Source organism: Sander vitreus, chromosome 4 (genome assembly GCF_031162955.1).
Source record: "Sander vitreus isolate 19-12246 chromosome 4, sanVit1, whole genome shotgun sequence".
In the NCBI taxonomy this organism is placed as follows: Eukaryota; Metazoa; Chordata; class Actinopteri; order Perciformes; family Percidae; genus Sander; species Sander vitreus.
This window is the reverse complement of record NC_135858.1, coordinates 15,535,121-15,545,213: the sequence shown is the minus strand read 5'-3', so window position 1 is coordinate 15,545,213 and position 10,093 is coordinate 15,535,121. Positions and strand designations below refer to the sequence as shown.

At 38.5% G+C, this 10,093-nt stretch overlaps 1 pseudogene across 1 annotated transcript; it reads left to right on the top strand.

The window, feature by feature from the left end:
- Positions 1-2,167: 2,167 nt before the first annotated feature.
- Positions 2,168-10,093, top strand: LOC144516089 (sodium- and chloride-dependent GABA transporter 2-like; annotated as a pseudogene). The gene is made up of 10 exons (XR_013501808.1): positions 2,168-2,178; positions 4,095-4,225; positions 6,529-6,663; positions 6,744-6,847; positions 7,219-7,340; positions 7,515-7,627; positions 8,337-8,474; positions 8,645-8,752; positions 9,490-9,529; positions 9,973-10,093. The product of XR_013501808.1 is annotated as a sodium- and chloride-dependent GABA transporter 2-like (transcript).

Sequence of the window (10,093 nt, the reverse complement as noted above, 5' to 3'; positions counted from 1 at the left end):
AACCTCACGTCACATGAACAGCTTTTTCCCCTCTGCCACTAGCCTTATTAACAAGGCCCGGAAACCACCCTGACTCTCCACCTTCATGCCACTGTTCTCTCTCTGCTGTAATGCTCTTTGCTCTTTATTTATTTTATTTTTTTATTTCTATCTTTATTTTTTATTTAATTTAATACATACTGTGTACATATACTTATATTGTTTATACCTATACTTATATTGTTTAATATTCCATCTAGAGAATGTGTGACATGCACCAACAACACCAAAACAAATTCCTTGTATGTGTTAAAAAACGTACATGGCAATAAAACCCTTTCTGATTCTGAATTAAAATTAGAGGGTCTCCTTCAAGTCTGGTTCAAGTCCCTTCTAGTCTTACCGTCTATCTTTGACAGCCGTTATTTAAGCATATAAAAATAGAAATAAAATTGTATTCCTGTGCATATACCATTTAATTCCCACCATGCAAGTACTTCAAACATAAATTGTGCATGTTGTCAGTTGACTTTATGTGGACTTTGTATAAGCAATGTAAAATTGTCAAATCATATTCATGCTATGAGAAATCAATACATTTTATATTGTGCTGATTTTGAAATCATTTTACATTGTATTTGTACACTCTATATTTTAATTCACATTTTTTTGTATAGTCCTGGACTGGACTTTTTTTAATGAGACACAACCAAAAGTAGTAGTTTTCCTACAAACCTGAACTGTCTCCCCGGTCTTGTTATCACCCTACTTTTCCTGAAAGAGGAACAAGAGCTTATACTAACTATGTGACATTTCCCTATTACAAATTGAAAGGGAATTGGAATAATATAATGACTGACAGTGGTAAAAAGTAACTGAGTACATTTACTCAAGCATTATTTTGAGGTAGACTTTTTCTATTTCATTCTACTATACATATCAGTGTGAAATGTTGTACTTTTAACTTCACTGCATTTATTTAACAGCTAATAAATAATGTGTATAGTGTGGTATCACTATTTTTACTTAACTTAAAGTCAATTAATATAGAAAATTATCTGAATACGTCTTCCATCACTGGTGATTGAGTTTATCTAAGAGATTTGGCTGGAAAGAGCGAAAGCTGAAAAGCCCAGAACCAACAAGCTACAGTGGCTGCTGCAGGTGTCACTATGCACTGAAAGGAAAGACCAAAGATCTGAAGTGCCCCCTGCTGTGACCTTAAAATACTGGGCTGCACAGAAATAATCCTGGTAAAAATGTAGAAAGACAAAACTGTGTTTGCAAGAGGGCAACTGCATTAGATACAGTATTAATATAAAATAGACAAGTACTGGGCAACTTAACAGGCTACTATACAGAGAGGGGAAGTACATGAAGGCATAAATATTAAGGGGTAATTCACAATAAAAACAGCCTAGTTATATATCTGAAAAACAGCTACTCATCATAGATTTTCATGTCTGTAGATAGGACATAACACCTAGATGAATGTAGTTTAATTAAATGAATACCTGAGTAAAGGCTGAAAGTAGTTTTGCCTTGGGCATTGCAATAAGTATGACTGGCAGGTAATCCAGCCCTGGAACAAAGAATAGAAAGATTTATGTAACTGTCAGTTTGGAACATGGTTTCTATCACCTTTCTATCACATGCAAACACTCATACTCAAGCAATTTTCTACAAATATACATTATATAAATATGAGTTATCTATAAAATAAAAAAAAGTATTGTACTAGGAGGCAACTTGGTTCTTGAACTTAAAGATCAAGTTTAGAGAGAAGAAAGCAGGTTAGCAACATACACATGCTCAATTGAAAGGTAGTTCAGTCAGACAACTCACGATTAAAATGTTTATTATAACAGCAGAATATGTGTATTTGGCGGCCACACTCTGACCTCATCACTGCCCCCTGACCGGTGGTGGGGCAGAATATGTGTGTTTGGCGGCCAGACTCTCGAGTTGCCTGCCTGAACTAGCTTGCAGGCGTCACCCCATTTATCTAAAATTCCTGCCATGAATTATTATTATACAAAATAAAACTTGGCTTGAGGTTGCCAGGTTGACATATGAGTCATTCATATCTTGTGCAAGATCGAAAGTCTTGCCTTTAATGCCTTCAATACCATGTCTAAGTAGAAATTATTCACATAGACTATATTACCCTCCTGTTTGCTTATGGAGCATGGTGGTTTTGTAAGTGGTAAACTTTTGCTGCACATCTAGAGGTCCCCCTTGTGGCTAAAAGACCTTGCAGTCTGTCAATTGGATAACCCCATACAAATCTGCATCAGACAATACCCAGCCAGTCAATACAGAAGCTCAAGGACCTAGCCTCTCTTGCCATTTGACCATTTATCCCTCAACGGTATGGCAGACTCTCTGTGAAGTAGTCTTAGGAGGGAGATGGCACAGCCTGCACAAACAGTCAAGGAGCGTGGCAAATGGGGCAGCAAAATGGAGTTCATCCTGTCTGTGGCTGGTGCTATTATTGGACTTGGAAATGTGTGGAGATTTCCATATCTGTGCTACAAGAATGGTGGTGGTGAGTATTTCTGTTTAAGGGGAAACACGGCAGGCAAAAACATTGTTTTTTTTATGCACTGGTCAATTTTGAGATTTTGTCTTCCATAACATATGTCTTATTTTACTACAATGTGTCTATTTGCATCTGTAGATTGTTTTTATTTTATTTACTTTACTTGTTAGGTTGCTTCTTGAAACTTTTGCTTTGAAAAAAAAAAATCACAGTGGACAGAGAAACTACACCTCTCACACCAACATTTAACATGTGATAAATTGCTGAATGCAATATTATAAGGTCATACAATACAAACTGTATTTACAGTCACAAACCCTGAAGGCTATGCACTGTAAATCTCTCCAACTTTCCATCTGTGTCTCCCTCCGCTTCACATCAGATGGTTTATGATTTGACAGGTTTTGAAAGGCTATCAAAAGAATGTGCTGCCTGTGCTTGTGCAAAGAGCAAAGTCACATTCTTTGCTAAATCCCTCTGATTTTAATTTACTTACAAAACTGTCCTTATATGAGAAGCTGCTTAGTCCAAAATTGAATATATTCACTTGCACATACATACAGTTTACCTGTACAAAGCACTTGCACATACATTACTCTCATGCAGAGGTGTCAAAAGTATTCACATTCATTACTCAGAAGTATAGATACTAGGGTTTAAAAAGACTTCTGTAGAAGTTGAAGTATCAACTCAAGCTTTTTACTCAAGTAAAAGTGTAAAAGTAGGCTACTGGTTTCAAAACTACTTAAATTATAAAAATATAAGTAATGTAAGGGGGGAAAAAATGCCATTAAGGACAAAAGCTTAGGCTGCACCACAGGGGCCTATAGTGCACTACCCCACCTCCACAAAAAACATTTTTCTAAAGGCCATTATAATGTTATATTAAAATGTTAATGTTGAAAAATTAGGGATGCACCTGTTTCAGCCGCATTCATGCCCATTGAAAATGAACGCATTTTAGTATAATGCAAATACATTAAAGAACCATATAAGTGTACTTCTGAGCATTAACATGTTTCATGGAGCAGAAGATATGATGACTAGTTGCCTATAAGTATTGTAATGGTGCAAAAAGTCAAACTTCAGAGGCATGTTATCAATAGCCTTTATTGGAATGTAAATGTACATCCAAGCTTAGCTGCAGGAATCTGTGAGGGCAACGGATGTAAGATAACAAAACTGGACAAATTGCCAGACATCTTCATCCTAGGCTGCATACGTCTGCTATTTCCTTGTCCTCACGTACAAACCAATAGGGTGTCGGAATGGTATATGTTTACTTCTCATCCAACCACAATCAAATTCACTCTATCCGGATGGCGCGATTTATCTGGATAGGTTTTTTTGTTTTTTGGGAACATATATACATATATATTTTATTTTTTTTACTTATTTTTTTATTAGTATGCATAAAGCCGAGCACAGTGTTGACTTGCTTACCATTTTCTAACCTTTTAGGTCAGTTGGTTTGGGGGAAAAACATATAATAAGAACTATGTATGAGAGTAATGGACATGCTAAGATATATAATTCCACAAATAATTGGTTAACGATGCTTTGGTCCTTACAGACGACAGGTGCTAAATATATCCAATGGCATAGAGGACTTGGGAAACAGAGTGGGAACTTTCTTTGTACCTTCTTCTGGCCTGGAACATCTGTTACTTCTGTGTCTGGAAGGGAGTGAGATCCACAGGAAAGGTAAGACTGAAAGGACAAATGCTGACTCAGAAATGTAATATTATGTTTATTTTCCCCACACTCATTTTTAATGTCTTTATTTTCTTTATCTTTACTTTGGTGACTCTGTAAGAGTAAAATCATTTCAACAGGTTACCACTCACCTACATTACAGTCTGAAATATCAAAAACTAGTCATAATGCTTTCTTTTCAAACCAATTATGTGTTAATACAATACAAACCAGTCATTCATTTGGTGGACTAAACTTGAATTCCACATCACCCACTGAGATAACATGCAATATGCTCATTTGAAATTGTATGTCTATGACGACAGCCATAAAGCTGAATTTCTTCTTTCCTGGACTTAATCACTGGCTTAAATAGCACTTTTGTTCTCAGGCGGCCAAGCACCAGTTGGCTCTCATGTGTGCACATGCATAGAGGCATACAGGTTTGCAGCAGTTATCGAATACTGTAGCGCTCCTTAAGATGTAAAGATCATGTTTTGAGAGGGATCTCTCTCTCTCTCTCTCTCTCTCTCTCTCTCTCTCTCTCTCTCTCCTAGATTTGCTAAAGCCTGAAAACAGAGCCAAGCAGAGGTGCAAAAGTCTTGCCTTTTCTCAGACCACTTGAATTACAATAAGCTAACAGGTTATTATGGAATATTTGCCCAACAACGCCAAAAATATGGTATACCGCCTACCACAGCTTTAATGACTGATGTTTTTCACTTTGGTGTGACAAGTGGCTTTAAGCCAATGCACTTATTTGTCAGTGGTGGAGTAGTCTGGATCAATGGAAGTACATTTTGGATGTCCCTCACCTTCCGCTCTCTGTGTGTTGCTGTTCTCAAAATACCTTCGCTACGGGAAACAACACACTTCAAGCTAGCAAGCTACACGTTGAAAATGGCAACTTTTGAAGAAAATTTGGATCGTGCAATAAGGCAAGCCTGCTTGGTTCTTTCAGGTGAATGATTGTAAGGATTTACAAAGAATATGTTTACGGCATTTACTATCTAACTGGGATGTTTTGGGACCGATTGGCGGGATTGCTTTGGACGAAGTTCACACGGCATTAATGCATTGTGTGAACAGTTAATTTAATGTTGTATGTGGCATTTTCTTTTGCAGGGTGCAAATGTTCCACCAAAACAAGTTCCTTCCCGAGACCATTTTGCAGAGGCACCGTCGCTGCGTCCAGAGCTTAGTGCTGCCCAAGAAAATTGTGATTGGTTAGAAATACAAACAACCCAGAGCGTTTTTTTCTCCTATCCTAGAATGTATCTGTAGTGTAGCCAGACCTTACTCCACAGCGCTGTGGAGATAGGTCTGGATATGTGATATGAGACTAGGGGCAGAGTTGATGAGCAGGCTTAGCCTTAGGTGTGCAACAGAGAGAAAGTGAACCAGTAATGCTGACTGGCACTGTTGGATCGTTGGAACTGTTCTGTGAAAGAGGTTTGCAATAGATTCAGGGTTTTCAGTGGCCCATAGTTACCTGATTCCCTCCCTACGGCCGTAGATCCTCTGGTATGGTAAGAGCTTAATTGACACATCGTAGCTTCCCTCACCTTTAAAAGTTATTATTTGTCCACTTGTAAACCCTGAATTTCTGCAGTCGAGCGCACAGTGGGTCAGGTAGATATTTCTAGGTTAATTCCTTAGTAGTCTATTTCCTTGACGTTCCACTTCCGGGATTGCTCTGTTGCCAACGGAAAAGCCGTCGGATTTCACTCATTTAGGCCGGATATCCGTTGCCTTGTTCTTCCTTTGTGCTGGCATTTTAAACTCTGGTCGATTTATGAGGACTATGTTTAACCTTTTCTCAGATCTCTGCAGGGTAAATCCAGACAGCAAGTTAGACTATCTGTCCAATATGAGTTTTCTGTTGCATGACTAAAACAACTTTTGAACGTACACATGTTCCACCAAAACAAGTTCCTTCCGAGCCTATTTTGCAGCGGCACTGCGGCCTTTCTCCGGTGCTTAGCACCGCCCAAGATGATTGTGATTAGTGTAAAGAAATGGCAATAAACCAGAGCATGTTTTCCTCCCATCCCCTAATGCTATGTGGAGTAGCCAGACTCTCCTCCCGCGCGCTTTGGAGGAGGGTCTGGCAAAGCAAGACTAAGTCCTCAGTCACACAAGAAGTGATATGATTTATGCAGCTGCGGTGTATTGCGGTGTAACTATCAAAACAATGACCAACTGACATCACAGCATTAATCCTAATGTCTCTAGACAACTTTTTTAGCAACCATAGGTTATAGAGTAGATTTTTTAAATTTGTAACAAAATAATTTTCTGCTTAAATGTAGGCTACCTACATCACAGCCACATTCCCCTTCATCATGTTGGGGGTGCGGTTTCTCAGAGGTATTACCCTTCCTGGAGCCTTCCATGGTATCAAGTACTACCTGTACCCCAATCCTGCACGGCTCGCTGACCCACAGGTATCATCCAGCCTATCTAATTTGCACTGGATTATTCTATCGCAAAAGAAGGAGTAAAATAATTTGTCACTGGTTTATAGGTTTGGATGGATGCTGGAACCCAAGTATTTTATTCCTATGCCATATGTTTGGGATGCCTGACTACGCTTGGGAGCTACAACAAGTACAACAACAACTGTTACAGGTAAGTAGTTCAGGATATGAATGAGAATAAAGTCTCTATTGTAGTGGCTGCATTATTTAGCTAACAGCAATCCATTTTTTGTCAGACATACTATTTAATAAATAAAACACTATCAATGTCCTAAATCTGATGGCTGTATTGCATAAAAAACAAAAAGCTCCATGTAAAATTATTTTTATGTTAGCTTTCATTTATTTGCATCCATCACCCATCTATTTGTTTCTAATTTTAGTGTAATTTGACTACAAGTTATTTTAATGTAGTTTAAATGTAATGCTGTCTGTTAGCATGTTCTGTACATTATTTTATTTAAACAGGCCTGTGTTACCAAGAGAGAAATAAAGGCACAGTGTATTGTTTCTGATTTGCAGAGACTCCTATCTTTGCTTGTTGAACAGTGGGACCAGCTTTATATCTGGCTTTACCATTTTCTCATTTCTGGGTGACATGTCACAAAAACAGGGTGTCGACATTTCTTTAGTTGCTGAGTCAGGTATGAATGTGAATATACTCTTACTTTTCTGCCTAAAATCCTAGTAAGGAAGAAGCATAATATAATAAATATCAGCTTTGACATTGATTCCAAAAATTCCCAGCCCTAAGTTGTATCAAAAAAGACACTGTGGCAGACAGCAATGGCTTACTCTCTGTTGGTTTCACTCCGCAGGCCCTGGCCTGGTGTTCATAGTTTACCCACAAGCTATGACCCTTCTGCCGTGGCCTCAGGTCTGGTCCGTCTGCTTCTTCGCCATGATCTTCTTGTTAGGAATAGACGGACAGGTCAGCTGCAGCCTTCCTTATGTCAAATGTCAAAAAATGATCTCCGATGTTCTTTGGGGTGGCAGTAGCTCATATGTATAGTATATACATACATATTTAGTTTCAACAAGGTTAATGTTAGGCAACCACGCTGCTACTTTGAGACAGCTCCCCTTTAAGACTTTATCGTCCTCTGTAACCCAGGCGCACAGACCAGAAACGAAATGCGTTTTTTTCCCCCTCTCATTTTAAATTAATCATTTGGTTTCAGGCCACCATAATATAAACAAAAATGCTCACAGACCTGAAGTCTCCTGCACACTGATGCACCCTGTCCAAATGTCCTCTTAGTTTCTTTGTCTACTCCTCACATTCACTGCACGCTTGTCGGCACTAACTGCGCTCACTAAGCCAGCGTCTGTATCACCTGGATGAAGCAAATGCTACCCGTAAACTTTCAACCACGCTCCTCCTCCTTGACCTACTTTGGCACAGGACTGCCCTCTTGTATGATATGTTACGTTTGTTTTATTTTTCCTACCTGACGCTATTGGTATTGAGACCAAAATTAAACAAAACCAAAACAACTTCAAATGGCACTAAATACTTGTCTTAATAGGGCACCCCTAGTGTTTTGCCAACAGAGTTAAATAAAATTGTAATTTACCTTGCAGGATTAATAAAGTATAAATTATTATTATTAACTTGTCTCTACTCTGTCATTCTACAGTTTGTTGGGATGGAAAGCATCATGACCTATCTGTCGGACATCTACCCTTCCCAGATCCGAAAAGGATATCGCAGAGAGCTTCTTCTGATGCTGATCTGTGCTTTTTGCTATGTGTTTGGCCTCTTATTTGTGTCACAGGTAAGCTGTAAGAAGTACATTCATTGATGGTTAATATATGTAAGCAATTCAATTCATCATGTAAGAGTTATTTTCTGTGTGATCAATTAACACCCAATACAAATCATGTAAACGGTGTCTCTTACCATTTTTTTTTTGTTATTTACACAAAATAAAAGACAATTTTTTAGGCCGGCGCATACATTCTGCAGATCTTTGATCACTATGTAGCCTATGTAGTGGTCCGACTCTTCTTCTGATGGCACTGTTCCAGTCACTGGTTATTGGATGGATTTATGGTAAAATACAGTTGTCAATGGTCAGTTATCCAGATATCTGCTGGCTAAACCGGAACCCCAGAAATATTGGGCATTGTCCCCAGAGGCTGAATCATCATCAGAACGATAGCCAATGGGTTCTGAGACTACACTAATTGCACTAACAACATTATAACCTGTCGCTTACAGTCTATGGTCGCAATTCCATACTATGTAGGCCTACTGATTATAAAGGATTTGCAGGATTAAAATATATCGACGACTGAAGTGCTTTTATAAAATGGTCATCAAGTATGGCAATATGAAAGTTATAGTCAAATTCCAGTTTAAATTTTTCATCAATAAATACTCATTTCACAAAAAATATGCACTCCTGGGCTGCAGCTGCCTGCACATACCGAGGTTATACAGTAGCCTACTCTCTCAACTAGCATAGGTTATTTATTTTGCTAACGCTAAAGAGAAAGATGCTAGCAAAACAACACAGTACAGAAAATAAGCACAGCAGAAACTTTAGATAGGTCGGACCACTGCGTGTACCTATCTTTAAACCTTTTATCTTCAAATCAACTGCCATTTGTCTACCTGAAAGTGATTTTTGTGTTAGCACGATGTCACAGTGATTCGGTCTATATGATTATCATAGCACAGCTATGAACCAATCGGATTATTTGATTTGAGCTACCCGTTTTATAAATGAAATTGATGTATACACTTCATACTATATAGTATGTGTAATGTCTTTATCTCTGTCCAAGGTGCTGAACGCTTCTGTGACAACATTGAGGACATGATTGGGTACAAACCTCTATCACTGATTAAGTACTGCTGGATGTATTGCACCCCTCTTGTTTGCAGTGTAGGTGTTTTAATGAGGCCAGAATACATTATATTTATAGAAATAAGCTTTCCCAACAACAATGTTTATATTATTTTGATTTGCATCCCTTTAAAGGGCACACTTGTGTTTTTGCTCCTGAGGTTCAACAACACTTATGTGTATCCTTGGTGGGCGTACTGGATCGGCTGGTTTCTGACAATGTCATCTCTTACGACGATTCCAGTGACTTTGGTCTGCAAACTGGCCAAAGAAAAAGGCCCTCTCTGGCAGATCAGTTTATAGTTATTTAAAAAGCATTTGAAGTTTCGAAACTTCTTTAGAACCTGTTTTTTGTTGCCTGTGCATCGTGCATGTTCTGCTGCAATTGATATTGTTTGACATTATTAATACCTTCTTCTAGCGTCTCAAGACAAGCTCCCAACCTGCAGATGACCTTCCAGTGATGACAAAGGAACTTGCAAACATCAGCGCCTTACTGCATGTCACTGATGGTGGACAAAATGGCAATGTGAAATAAAATG